This window comes from Pogona vitticeps, chromosome 1 (assembly GCF_051106095.1).
Source record: "Pogona vitticeps strain Pit_001003342236 chromosome 1, PviZW2.1, whole genome shotgun sequence".
In the NCBI taxonomy this organism is placed as follows: domain Eukaryota; kingdom Metazoa; phylum Chordata; class Lepidosauria; order Squamata; family Agamidae; genus Pogona; species Pogona vitticeps.
The window spans coordinates 268,609,610-268,624,865 of NC_135783.1; positions in this window are offsets into that span (position 1 = coordinate 268,609,610).

Sequence of the window (15,256 nt, forward strand, 5' to 3'; positions counted from 1 at the left end):
ACAGCTGCACTGTAAGTTTGATCACAACCATGACAGCTGCTTTGGTCCCCACCCAAGGACACTAAATCAACAGGCTGCCCAGGAGCCCTTTCATAGAGTTCGCCCCCCCTCCAAAGGTACCGCTCGAAGGGAGGGAGGATCCATTGGTGGGGCTTCTTCAGTCCCCACACCAGGGTCAGGCAAGTGAGGACACCAGGGCCAGCAGAAGCCTGTTTAATTTAAGCCCACGTTCCTATCAGGCTCACTTCTGTTTGCCTATTCTGATGGGAAATCTGTTTTATACATGTTGGGAGGATTTCAGCTAAGATTTTTGGACTCCATATTGACAGGTCTCAAAGTCAACCTAGGGAATTGTTCATTGCAATTCAGTGGATAAGTTGTTACAGGATCAGATTTAGTAAGCAACATGTAACAAAGGAGCACAGCTGAGTTAATTGAGGCAGCTGTGGGACAACCAATTTGATTGGAGAAACTAAGAATAAAGCTAGCCAAGCTTACAGAGACAAACTGTTGGGTAGGTTGGGTAGTTTGGGTAGTTGGGCTGTTGGATAGTTTGGGTGGTTGTACTGTTGTGTTGCTGGTGATCGTGTTGCTGAGAACTGTATTTACTGCATCGTTGGATGAAGACTTGCCATATTGCAAGGAGAAGATCCTGGGAGAAGACTATCTCCGTGGTGAGAGGAGAAGACTTCGTGGATGCTGGACTATTTACATTGGTAACAATCTTTGGTTACTGAAAACTGTAATTTACCATTGCTAACTGAAGAACTACTGTGAATGACCAGGACTGTATAAAGACCAAGAGAAGCTGTATTTACCCCTGTATATATGGACTTTAATGTAAATAATATTTTCAACACCACAACAGTGTCTGTTTGGTTTAATCTCTGGGCAGTTCACTTCACCATTACGCCCCTGGCGTAGTCTGGTAACGCAGCACCTCTGTCAATTGGTTATGGGCCCAGACAGCGCACCAGACTGCATCCAGGTATAAATTTAAGAAGTTATTGAAGAAACTGCTGAACAGAGAGAGCCAAGTAGTGTGGGCTACAGTCTGTGGTGAAAATGGCCAACGAAATGTCTATGGCTGAACTGTGCATAAAAAAGTTGAATGGGGAAAATTATGCAACTTGGCAGCAGAAGGTTCAGTTGCTATTGCAAAAAGAAGCATTATGGGACATTGTAGAAAATCCCCCAGCAGTCCTAAATGAGAGGAAAAAGAAACTAAATGCAAAAGCTCTGGCTATTATTGGGTTAACTCTAGAAGACCGTCTTCTTATCCACCTGAGAGGCCAAAACTCAGCAAAGAAAGCATGGGAGGATTTAAGGAGACTCTTCGTAAGAGATAACGTTGGAAGCCAGATTCAAATTGCCAGGAAACTTTTTCGAACTAGACTGAAAGCTGGAGGGTGTATGCTTCAACATTTAGAGGCAATGAAGTCAATGTTGATGGACTTACGGGAAAAGAACATCACATTTACAGAAATACAAGAAGCATTTATTATTCTGTCTTCATTAGATGAGTCATATGATCAGCTGGTGACCAATTTAGAAATTCTTCCTCAAGCAGAGCTAACAGTAATTAATATAACGAGCAAACTGTTGGAAGAGGAACAAAAGAGAAAAGATAACAAACAGCTCCGAGACTCCAAACTCACTAATCAACGTGATAAGCTGAAAGAAAGTGAGGAGGAAGGAGACACAGCTGCAAGCATTCATTCTGGAAAACGCTGTTTTTCCTGTGGCTCAAGAAAACATCTGATGAAAGACTGTAAATTTAAGAAAGGAAAAGAAAAACAAACCAGACGCAAGAGAGAAACACTAAGCCTGACTGAGGAAATTTATAACTCTGAACAGGGTGAAGAGTGGATTGTCGACTCAGGAGCAACTGCCAGCATGTGTAAGAGCAAACAGCTAATATTTAACTACCAACCTGTATCCAACCAACAAGTATGCTTAGCAAATGGTGTTAGTGCTAAGGTACTGGGAGAAGGTAAAGTGAAATTACCTTATATTGCTAGACCAATAGATGTTTTACATGTTCCAAATTTGAAGCATAATTTACTTTCTGTGAGTTCATTAGCAAAGAATGGGTTTGTTAGCACTTTCTATGAGAGTAAATGTATAATAACTAGCAAGAACAATGAAAAATTGAATTGCTATGCTAGAAATAATTTATATAGACTAAACTGTACTAAGGCTAACAATGTCTATGAGAACAAATGTATACACAAAGATTGTATTCATTTATGGCATCAAAGACTTGGACATGCAAACTACAAAACACTTAGAAAAACAATTGAAAACTCAGTAGGAGTTAATCTAAAACAATGTAATGAATATGTGAATTGTCAAGCATGCCAATTAGCCAAGAGTAAGAAAGCTCCTATAATGAAACATAGTGATGTACAAGTGAAAAATATATTAGATTTGGTGTCAATTGATGTAATTGGACCCAAAAGTGCATCATTAGGAGGAGCTAGATACATTCTCTCTATCCAAGACCAAAAGTCCAGGTTTGGATACTGTTATCTTATGAAAGATAAAAGTGCAGTACATGTAGAGTTTGAAAAATGGCTCAAATTTGTAGAGCGTAAAACAGGGAAAAAGGTTAAGGTGGTACAAACTGACAATGGAACAGAGTTTACAAATGCCAAATTTCAAGCAATATTAAAGAAAAATGGCATTACTCACAGGAGAGCCGCTCCCTATACACCTACTCAGAATGCCTTTATTGAAAGAAGGGGCCAAACTCTGCAGAACATGGCTGAGGCAATGATTAGGGGGAGTAATCTATCAGAGAAATATTGGGGTGAAGCTACACTTTGTGCGAATTTTTATATTAATATTCTTTGGCACAGTGGAATAAACAACATACCCTACACAGTTTGGACTGGGAGAAAACCAAATTTAAAATTTTTACACGTATTTGGATCTCCTGCATGGGTTCACATCCCAAAAGAAATAAGGAGAAAGGGAGAGAAGAAAGCCAGGTTGATGTATTTCCTTGGATATCAGCAAAATAGGAGAGCATTTAGGTTTGGGTTGCCAAATACCAACAAACTTGTAATAAGTAGCAGTGCTTCTTTTAATGAGCACAGTAACTGGGACAAAATATGCAAACCCCCAGAAACAATAATTAAATTGCATGAAAGGAATGAAAGTAGTGAAGATAGTGCAGATGAAAGTGACTCACAAACAGAGCAAGAAATTAAAGGAGAGGTAGAACCTGAGGAAATGCAATCAGATAAAGAAATTCCATCCAACTCAGAAAGGAGGGAAACTCTAGAGGAGGACAGAGAATTACCTAGGAGGTCTAGCAGAGAGAGAAAAACTCCAGACAGGTACAAGCCTGAGACCTATTATTGTCTCAATGTGGCTGAACCAGAGACATATGATGACATATGTAATATGCCTGAGAAAGAACAAATAAAATGGAAAGAGGCAATGGAGAAGGAGTTAAATTCATTAAAACAACTGAAAGTTTATGAGGAGGTGAAACTGCCTGAAAAATCAAAAGTAATTGGTTCCAGATGGGTATTTAAAAGGAAGGTGGATGCCGATGGTAATGTGAGGTATAGAGCAAGGTTAGTGGCAAAAGGATATGCACAAACTTCAAACGACTATGATCAAGTTTTTGCACCGGCTCTAAGACCAGAGACATTGAGATTTGCTTTAACCTATGCAGCCAAGCATAATCTCATGACCAGGCATGTTGATATAGAAACAGCCTATTTATATGCTGACCTGAAACACATAATTTATATGGAAATTCCACCAGGAATTGAAAGTGAAGGTAAATGCTGGATATTGAAGAAAAGTCTATATGGTCTCAGACAAAGTGGCCATGAATGGAACCAACATTTAACTAAAACTTTAAAAGATAATGGTTTTGTGCAAGGAAAGGCTGACCCTTGTTTATTCATAAATAAGAGAACACAAGCTATAATATTAGTATTTGTGGATGATCTAGCCATATTTACCAAAGGTAAGAAAGAGGCTGAAGAAATAATCCAAATGTTAAAGAAACATTACAAATTGAGAGATTTAGGAGAAATAAGTAACTACTTAGGAGTAGAAATAGAAAGAAGTAAGAAAGGATTTAAAATAGCCCAAAAGAGCAAAATATTAAAACTCCTAAAACAGTATAAGATGGAGGATTGTAAAGGTGCAGCAACTCCAATGAACATAGAGTTCGAGAAAGAAGATATTAGTGGCCCAGATTGTGATATTGATGTATATAGATCACTGGTAGGCAGCTTACTATATTTGAGCAGATGGTCAAGGCCAGACATCTCTATAGCTGTAAACCTGCTATCTAGGAACGTGAGCAAGCCGAATGAAAGGCACATGCAATCAGCAAAAAGAGTACTTAGGTATTTAAAGGAAGCACAAAATAAAAGGCTAAATTTAGAACCAGTGGGAGAACTGTCTATCACTGCTTATGCCGATGCAAATTATGGTAGTGATTTAACAACCAGACGATCAACATCAGGCATGACTGTGCATTTGGGAGAAAGTTTGATAAGCTGGAAGACAGCTAGACAGAAATTTATATCGTTGTCTTCTGCCGAATCTGAGTATGCAGCATTATCTGAATTGTGTACAGATCTAGTATTCTATAAACAATTGGCACAAGATCTGGGTGTGAATATAAAATCACAAATAAAGGTTTTTGAAGATAATCAAGCTGCCATACAAATGGCAAACTCACCAAATGTAAAAAGCAGATCTAAACACACAGATATCAGGTACCAAAATGTAAAGCAAAGTATAGAAAATGGTTTAATTGAACTGATATACTGTGGAACAGAAAATAATAAAGCTGATTGTTTAACAAAAGTATTGGGGCCAACTAAACATAACAAAGCATGTGAAATGTTGGGAATGATATAAAATATGTATGTGAATGTAAAAAAAGAACTCTGTATATGTTCAAGGCAATGTACAATGTATGTAACAGAATTGCTATAAACAATTGGAGGAGATTGACAGGTCTCAAAGTCAACCTAGGGAATTGTTCATTGCAATTCAGTGGATAAGTTGTTACAGGATCAGATTTAGTAAGCAACATGTAACAAAGGAGCACAGCTGAGTTAATTGAGGCAGCTGTGGGACAACCAATTTGATTGGAGAAACTAAGAATAAAGCTAGCCAAGCTTACAGAGACAAACTGTTGGGTAGGTTGGGTAGTTTGGGTAGTTGGGCTGTTGGATAGTTTGGGTGGTTGTACTGTTGTGTTGCTGGTGATCGTGTTGCTGAGAACTGTATTTACTGCATCGTTGGATGAAGACTTGCCATATTGCAAGGAGAAGATCCTGGGAGAAGACTATCTCCGTGGTGAGAGGAGAAGACTTCGTGGATGCTGGACTATTTACATTGGTAACAATCTTTGGTTACTGAAAACTGTAATTTACCATTGCTAACTGAAGAACTACTGTGAATGACCAGGACTGTATAAAGACCAAGAGAAGCTGTATTTACCCCTGTATATATGGACTTTAATGTAAATAATATTTTCAACACCACAACAGTGTCTGTTTGGTTTAATCTCTGGGCAGTTCACTTCACCATTACGCCCCTGGCGTAGTCTGGTAACGCAGCACCTCTGTCACATATCTCGGACCCAATGTGGTAATGTGATATCAGCAGGGGACCTGCCACATGTGGCAGCCACCAAAACCCAGGAAGAACTCCTGGCAGGGATGCTAGTAAGCTCTTTTCCTTACCGCTGCTTACGGAACCTGTGGGTTTCCCCTTGGGCTTTGTACCAAAAATAAAAGCTCCAGGTGAATACCACATTGTTCACAACCTCTCCTGTCCCAAAAGGCAATGTTGCCATGCCATCAGAATACTGCTAAGTGCATTATGTATCATTGGACCATGCAGTTTTCTTGGTCTGGGTGGCAGACCCCAAGGTGCTGTTTGTAAAGTATGACATACAGTCTGCATTGCAGCTGCTACCAGTCAACCCTGACAATTTCTCTTTATGAGGGTTTAAGTTTCAAGGAAATTGGAATGTGAGCAAGGCAATGATTTTTCAAAAAATCAGATTAATTTTAGCCATGCTTTAAATCACAATTTAAATGGATATTTTAATTTAAATGGTCAAAACTCCATAAGCTGGTGTGATATGGGTGTGTTTTGTCACTGCTGACCAGGACTGTTCAGCCACAAGTCAACAACAAATTGTGCAAATTCTGGAAAGCTTTCATAGCTGTTCTCTTTTTGGATGGCCTTTCATAAATCAGAAACATTCCTTCTTTCTAAGGTTGTGACCTTGACAGGACCGGGCTACGGATAAATATCTCCTGCCCCTCATGTACCCACACACGGATGTCCTGCCCATGTATGCATGCACGCACAAGTGCCCGACCCACCCATGTGCCGGTGCCCTGCCCTCTCATGCATGGACGCCCCTACCCCACCCAGATGCTATACCAGTCCCCAGATCAGAAAAGGTTGGGGACCACTGTTATACATGTATGTTTGCTGCACAGATGGAAAAGACAATAGTAACATTCATGTGGATACATTTCGTGTAGATGATGGAAACCTTGATTTTAAAAAAACCCCAACCCCCCCACACTTCTTTTCCTGGTCTTCCACTAGAAGCAAAATCTCTTGTAGACGCTAGTAATTTCTTTGTCTAGACATGTCAGGAATCAAGACATGTCATGTCAAGAATATCCTGTCAAAAATGAGACATTTTGCAAATATTCTTCACATCTGCAATGGAGAACTATTTCTTCCATCTCCCAGTTCCTAAATTAAATATATATAATATACAGATCCTCATGTTTTCATACTTACCTGGAATGTTGTTAAGATCAGTATATCAGAGCTATGAGGTACATTCACCTTATAAATTCATATAGCATGGTTTTCATAATATCATTCCATGCATTCCTAAGTAATTGTGTGAATAGCGATGTTTCCTTTTTAACCATTTTGTTGATATTTGGCATTACTTGATTGAGAACTAAAGTCAGTAAACTTGTAATGCTTAGCTGTTAAGAACCAAGTGTTGTTTCTTCCTTTTCTTCTTCTTGCTGCAGCTGAAAATATAACGTAAGTATCCCCATCAAGAATTGATAACATGAAGAGGTTCCACAGTAGACTTGGGTTACTAGCTTGACCTTCAGCAGGCTTTCACCTGCACTTGTTGAACCAAGACTTAACAAAAACTGGAAAAGAAGCTTGCTGTAATCTTAGAGACCTTTTCTGAAGGCTGAAAGTTCTGATTGCAAATGCATGAGGAAGAACACGACCAGCTTCCCTTTGAGGCCTTCTCTTAATGGGAGAGCCAGCAAAACCACGAGGTTGCATGAGGAGGCCACCTCTTGTGATGGGGCTCATGGAGCAGTGAACTGTTTCTTTCCCCCATTAGTCCTCATGCCTCAGTGTGTGGTGAGTATTATTGCCTTGCCTTGCCTTCTGCCATCACCTTGCTGCTTGCCTCCATGCCTGCCCTCAGTCTGGGATAGACTGGCCAAACAAAGTATACAGCAATTCTAGTGTGCCTTTTGGCAATGCTAGTGCTTTGCCTCTCCACACAAAGCACTGGCTTTGAGCAAAGAGGGGTTGGCCAATTTTGTCACCACCCCAGGCTACTATGATCTGGCTGTGGCAAATGCATTTTCATAGGCTGACGGAGGAAAGAAGTGTTGCAGAGTTTTGAATTTTGGTCAGATTCCTTTTGCTGCACAGCAGAAGTGCAGGGATTCACAGAACAGAATAGCTTCAAGTTCTCCAGAGTAGACGACCCCTCTCTCCCATCAACTGGCACTTACAGTCTCAATAATTCAGTCTGAAACATTAGAATGAGAAAGAACAGAAGGTTTCATTATTTACAATTGAATACGTCAAACTGACAGAAATGACTGCTGTCGGCAACAGACTTCAACAAACTCACTGCTTTCAACAGATTAAAGAGAGAGGGAAAGCACAGAGCAGACAGGCAGGGCTCTCTTTGAATTCAGAGGGAAGGAACGATTGGTTAATGCTGGCTAGATTGATAGTCACCAAAGCCCAGAAAGGCCCCTCCCAGACGCACCTACTAGAGAGAGCATGTGAGATGGTAAAAACTCCAAGAAGAAGCAGTATATAGGTACTGTATGTGTGGGAGGAAATAGTGGAGACAAGGCAGCAGCTCCGGAAGGGGAAAGAGAGGAATCAGGAAATGGCACTGGTTGTAGCAATGATGTGAAGTTGTAGTACCTCTCCCACCTCAAGTTGGAGGGGGCTTAGGCTGAGAGAGGTTGGATTGGTATCTAGAAAACAGTGCAGTACTAACTAGAAGCCAACACAGATTTGTCAAGAACAAATCCCTCCAGACTAATCTGATCTCATGTTTCGATCAGATAACCTCACCAACAGAGGGAATGCTGTAGACATAGTACATCTTGATTTCAGCAAAGCTTTTAACAAAGTGTCTCATGATATTCTGATTAGCAAGATAACTAGGTGTGGGCTGGATAGATCAAGTATCAGGTGAATACACACTTGGCTACAGAATCATACTTAGAGGGTGATGATTAGTGGCTCCTTTTCAGACTGACAGATGGTAACAAGTGGGGTACCCCAGGGCGCAGTTCTGGGCCCAGTACTATTAATTTTTTTTTATTAATGACCTGGATCAGAGGGTGCAGGGAATGCTAATCAAATTTGTGGACGTCACAGCATTGGGTGGAATAGCTAATAGCCTGGAAGATAGAAACAAAATTCAAAATGATCGGAAGAGGCTTGAGCTCTGGGCTGAAAACAACAGAATGAAATTCAACAGGGATAAATGCAAAGTACTGCACTTAGGAAAAAGAAACCAAACACACAGTTACATGATGGGGAATATCTGGCTTAACAATACTGCAAGTGAGAAGACCTTGGAAGCATCATAGATCATAAGAGGAATATGAGCCAACAGTGTGATGTGGCTACAAACAAAACAAAACACCCGCAAATGCTATTTCAGGCTGCATTAACAGAAGTACAGTCTCCAAATCCCATGAGGTATTAGTTCCCCTCTATTCAGCACTGGTAAGGCCTCATCTTGAGTATTGTGTCCAGTTCTGGAAACTGCACTTTAAGAGGGATGCTGACAAATTGGAACAAGTTCAGAGAAAGGCAACAAGGACGCCAGGGCTGAAAACCAAACCCTATTAGGAAAGATTGAAAAAACTGGTCATGTTCAGCCTTGAGAAAAGAAGACTGAGGGGAGATATGAGAACACTTTTCAAATACTTGAAAGGCTATCATACAAAGGAGGGGCAGGATCTGTTCTCAGTCATCCCAGAGTGCAGGACATGCAACAATGGGCTCAAGTTACAAGAAGCCAGATTTCAGCTGAATATCAGGAAAGTCTCCTAACTGTTAGAGCAGTACAGCAAAGGAACCAATTTCCTCGAGAGGTGGTGAGTGCTCCAGCACTGGAGGCATTGAAGAGAAATTCAGACAACCACCTGACAGATATTAAAGGATATCTGCCAGGTGGTGGTTGTATTTGTTTTTCTGTATTGTTGTTGTATGTGTTTTTTTGCTTTGAGTAGGGGGTTGGACTCAGTGGTCTTATAGGCCCCTTCCAACTTCATTATTCTATGATTCCATGGTGATAGTGTACCCAGGTGAAGTACGAGCAGACCTTGGAAAAATTCCCTTTTCAGACCAAAACTCCCCAACTTGTCAGACAGCATGGGTATAAAGGTCCCTTTCCCTTTAATTATGAAGGAGGCTCTTTGTGGCATTATGGGCTCAGGACTTGTAGGATTCGTCTTCTGTGCAATCAGTGTTCACAGCATCAAGGTATCTACATCTGCTTCCCAATAGACATAAGCATAAGAGTTCTTTAATATAAAATCCCTTAATCCACTTTTACTCCAATTGGAAAATTACATGAACTATAGTGCTAATTGCTTCATAAATCTATAAACTTCTACATTTTGTTTTCAGTGAAACGCTTGTTGATTGTTGTGCATTACATATGTCATTGGGGACCCAACCACCAAGCTTTTGCTTAGTATGAATATTTCTCTTTATTGTATGACATCTTACTTCATTTTTCTCTTACATTCATGTCACAAATCCTTTTTTCTATTCCTGACTATGAACAGGGAATATTTTCTGGGGTTAGTTTCAGGTTTGTAATCAGCAAGTGAAAATAACTGCCACTGAATCAAGCAGATGGCAAAGTGTCTATCACTGGTCTTGAGAACCCTTTACAGTGGTGCCTCACTAGACAATTGCCTCGTGGGATGAAAAACCCTCAAGATGAGGTATTTGTAAACACAATAGGATCCCTATATCCATGGGAGGTTGGTTCCAACCGTCCCATGCTAAAAAACACAGATTACAGCAAATGCTATTCTAATTGTGAACACTATACATACTTGTATAGTGACTCTGTGTTTAACTGAAAACAGTGTTTCACTGAAAACAGACCCTGGTGTTGGGAAAGTGTGAAGGCAAGAGGAGAAGGGACGTTCAGAGGACAAGATGGTTGGACAGTCATTGAAACTACCAACATGAATTTGACCCAATTCCGGGAGGCAGTGGAAGACAGGAGGGCCTGGCGTGCTGTGCTCCATGGGGTCACGAAGAGTCGGACACGACTTAACGACTAAACAACAACAACAAAATACATACATGGTCTCTGGCTCCCTCTAGTGGCCAGTTTCTAGGCTTTTTTTAAAAAAAAATTAATATATTCAGATCATGGATAAGTGAATCAGTGGATACTGATCCCGTGGATATGGGGGTCCTACTCTATTTTCTGTTTCCTTCGTAGGAAATACACTACAATCATAAATTTTGCAATCCAAAACAATTTTTTATTTGGAATAAGTACAGTGAATGCACCTCTGTAACATAAAAGGCACTGGTTTATAGCTGTTCAATCAGTAAAGTGGAATAGAGAACACTACACATTAGCCTTAAATGTAATTCAATTTGTAATTTTTTTAAAAAAAGAAAAAAAATCAGACTTATATGTAGTTGCAAATAATTTGTTCTCCACCTTAGTGCTTCTTTTCACATCCCTTATTATATCTATCTTAAGTCTGGCCCATAGACTCAAAATGTCAATACTTCATATGTCCATGATTTAGAGAATAAAATTATACAGCTTTTTAGTCCAGGCGCTGGACATTTCTTTTGAAATGGATGACTTGTGGAAATGCCACAACATAATGCCAGCTCTCATGTGATTCACTTTAACAGTTTTTAACAGACTGCCTCACCTTTGTGGAAACTATCCTAAAATTAATCTGCAAGAAGGCTTCTTTCTGCTGACACCCAGTGTATCTTACAAGAATTTGGAACATTTATTTACACAGTAATTAGCAGACAAAAACTGACTTAATTATCCACCCTCAGCACTGCAAAATACTGAATGTTGTAGAGTGACCCAAGAAAGCACTGCATGTTCCATGATACATCTTTACAAATGGGAAAATGCAGGGCTTTTTCATTGGGTAGAACCAACAGTAGGGAGAGGCAGCTTCTCAATGTTGTTAGTCTGTACTTTCTGTCAGTCCTAGTGAACATCACAAATGGTAAGGAAAAGTTATAAGCTTTTACTAGGTTCAAAAGATAAAATAGTTAAGAAAATGTATAACTATCTGTTAGAAATCAAAATGCAAGATGAAATGGTTAAATAATGTATGATTAAGTGGTCACAAAACATAGGGCACAATATTGATATTGATCAATGGTTGAAAATGTGGCAAAATAATATAAAGCTTACAAGATCGGTTAATTTTAAGGAGAATATATACAAGATGTTTTACAGGTGGCATATGACTCCAGAAAAATTGTCGAAGATGTATACAGATGTATCAAATATGTGTTGGAAATGTGAAGCACATGCGGGAAGCTATTATCATATATGGTGGTCATGTAGAGTAGTGAAACAGTATTGGAAAAGAGTGCATGCTGTGTTGCAACAAATATTGCTCTGTAAGGTGCCATTAACCCCAGAACTGTTTCTATTGAGTATGATACCTGATAACATAGATAAGACAAAGGAGTATATACTGTAGTTATACACATAGTCACTATATGCCAAAAACTGGAAAAGTCCAATGGTACCGAAACAAGAAAATCTTATAGAGAAGATACGGGAAACAACGGAAATGGACATTTTATCAGAAGTGATGAAGGACTGTCCTTTACAAAAGGCAACTGAAAGATGGGACTTATTCTATAAATGGATTGAGTAAACGGACATCGTATAAAGAGCATACATTGAAATGAGAACTTAAATTTGGAAGGCAGAAAATAGTAAAAAGAGCAATTTGGAATTTTGACATGGCAATATGTATAGAATGGATGTTAGTATGTCATTGTTTCTCCTTTTCCCCCTTAACCTCAATCCCCTTTTCCTTTTTGTCACCCTTTGTTAAAAATAAAATATTAATTAAAAAATGGTAAGGGAAAGTTGCACTCCAGTGTCCAGAAAGCCACATACAGTGGTGCCTCGCTTAACGAGTGCACCGTATAGCGATGTTTCCGTATAGCGATCCCTTTTTCGGGATCGCTATACGGAAACATCCCCGATCGTTGCAATGGGGAAAACCCACATTGCGAAGAGCGGGTATTGCGGCGGCCATTTTGGAGCCGCCGAACAGCTGATTGGCGGTTCCAAAATGGCCGCCGGAAGCCCGGAAATGGCTGCCGGCAGCCGTTTTCGCGCCCTGCCCTCGCTTAGCGAAGGCGCGAAAATGGCTGCCGCCAACTGGAATCCTCGCTGAACGGGTAAGTAACAAAGGTATTGGAACGCATTAAACGAAGTTTAATGCGTTTCAATACATTTCCCCTACCCGTTTAGCAACGATTTCGCATCGCGAGGGTTAATCTGGAACGGATTAACCTCGCTATGCGGGGCACCACTGTATTTCCTACTCCTAGTGGACCTCCCTCATGGTGGAGGTGCAATTGGCCCTTGCCATCCTGAGTGTCAGGAAGCAAATTAGCCACCAGAATAGTTAATCGACTAGATGGGGGGCATCAATCAATCAATCAATCAATCAATCAATCAATCAATCAATCAATCAATCTTGGTTATTTACCTAGGGCTTCAAAAACTTCACCCCATTTTAATCTCACTTTTGAGACAATTTTGTGATTACCTCATCACTCACAATCTTGTGTTTTGTAATGTCCATTAGACTGGGGGTGGTGGTTAGAATGGGGTTTTGATTTTATATGTTTATTATTCCAATGTTGCCTGTATTTTTATGTTACTTTCTTGGAAGCTGAGTAGTGGCTTGTCCACTAGATGGGCGGGTATGTTTAATCCATCCATCCATCCATCCATCCATCCATCCATCCATCCATCCATCCATCCATCCATCCATCCATCCATCCATCCATCCATCCATCCATACTCCTGGCCTACAGGATCAAACAGGAAAATTGGTGCTGATTAGACCAAAGGTCCATCTTGTATAACTTCCTATTTCCCACAGTAGCCACACAGGTGCCTTTGAGAAGTTTACAACTAGGACATGAGAGTATTGGCCATTACCTAGTAGGTGATATTCAGAATGGGTGGAGCCTCTAACTCTGGAAGCAGGATAAAGTCATTTAATTTAGCATCTGTTCTGGGCAAAGTGGTGGAAAATTTGATTAAAGAAAATGGCCTCAATTCAATTGTTAGCTACAGCTAAAACAGGCACAATAGCTGAAATCCTGTTGTTTTGTATAGTCAGTTGCACTAGAGTAATGCCACTGAATCAGTGGAGATTTATTGAGTAAATTCCTCTGTAAGTTTCTTTAATTCAGTGGGCCTATTCCAGTTGCAACTTACTATGCTAAGCAATAGGATCTTTGCCATTAAACCAGTAAGAACTTGGTGAGTCAGTATTCCATTTATTCAGTGGTTCTACTTTTGTTAGGAGTAGGAATTGGATTTCTACCAGTGTAGTGAAACATAGGCTAAAATATATATATATATATATTGCAACAACTGGAAGGCAGAAATTCATAGGGGTGTGGTAAACTCAAAACGTCTGTCAGTATATATAACAGAAGAATCAGTTGTAAGATCAGTTTCATGTCATTAACTTTTTAGAGTTCTTTGAGAGCATCACTAGTGTGGCGGACAGCCCACACGTCACTCCTGTCAGTCATTTTAGAGCTCTAGTGCAGGAGCCTATGACAGGACAGAAGGGGCGGAGTCAACAGAACTGGGTGAGACAGAGAGTCAGTTAAGGAGAAGATTGTGAAGTATTTAGACAAGAGATTGAAAAGTTGGCATGTTAGAGAATATAAAAGAGTTAAAAGTAATAAGAAATACATAGTGAGAATATATTGAGACGTTGATTAAAGTGAATAAATACAAGCAAGCGTATATGTAATCTAATCCATGTTTATTGAATAAAATAATAATAAAAGAACATCAATGATTTTACTTCTGTGATTTACATACCAAACCATAAATAAACCTTATTATATCTGGCAGCAATAGTCTGAGATTCATAATTGGTACATTGGGGGTAATATCCTCTGGTGGCAGCGTAAAAGGGTGAAAAGAACAAGTTTGTACAAAGGTGAACCTGTATGAGTGGGAAAACAAACAGGGGACACTGGGGTGCACAACAACTAGGCATCTAGATTATAGGGAGGATTAACATATTGTTTGAAATCCACCAATAATATGTAACAAGAACAGGCCCATTGAATCAGTAGAACTTATGGAGCAGCTGATTCATCAAACTCCCACTGACTCAATGATGCAACTCTACTCTAGATGCAGCTTGCTATTGGGTTTCTACTGGACCAGTGTGCACTTGACAAAGTCCTTCACAAAAGCTTCAGAGCAGACACAGTCGTCCTATGGTAAAAGGAAAGTTCAATTTCTGGATCATCATCAGCTAATAATCATCTGTTGAAACACGGGCCTCATTTAAGAGTTTTTTATTCATATAAATCATGCCTCAGCTGCATATCTCCAGAGGTAATTTTATGTGGGTTGCCAAGTTATGAACTGAGTTTTAAAAGCATGTCCCCGGCCGACTTTAAGCTACAAACAGTACTTTATTGTTCCACTGTGTTCTGTTCCATTTCCTCAAAATCCATTGTAAATCATCTTACTTAGGCATCTCTAGTGCTGATTTGGCTTCCTTCCTGGAAATGTTCTCAGTGCCCTTATACATCACCTTAGGCTATATATGAACATGAGCAGTTTTACATAAAAATTAGTAGTGATAAAAATTTCTGTATTGTTGTTATTGTTATGTGCCATTAAGTAACTTCTGACCCA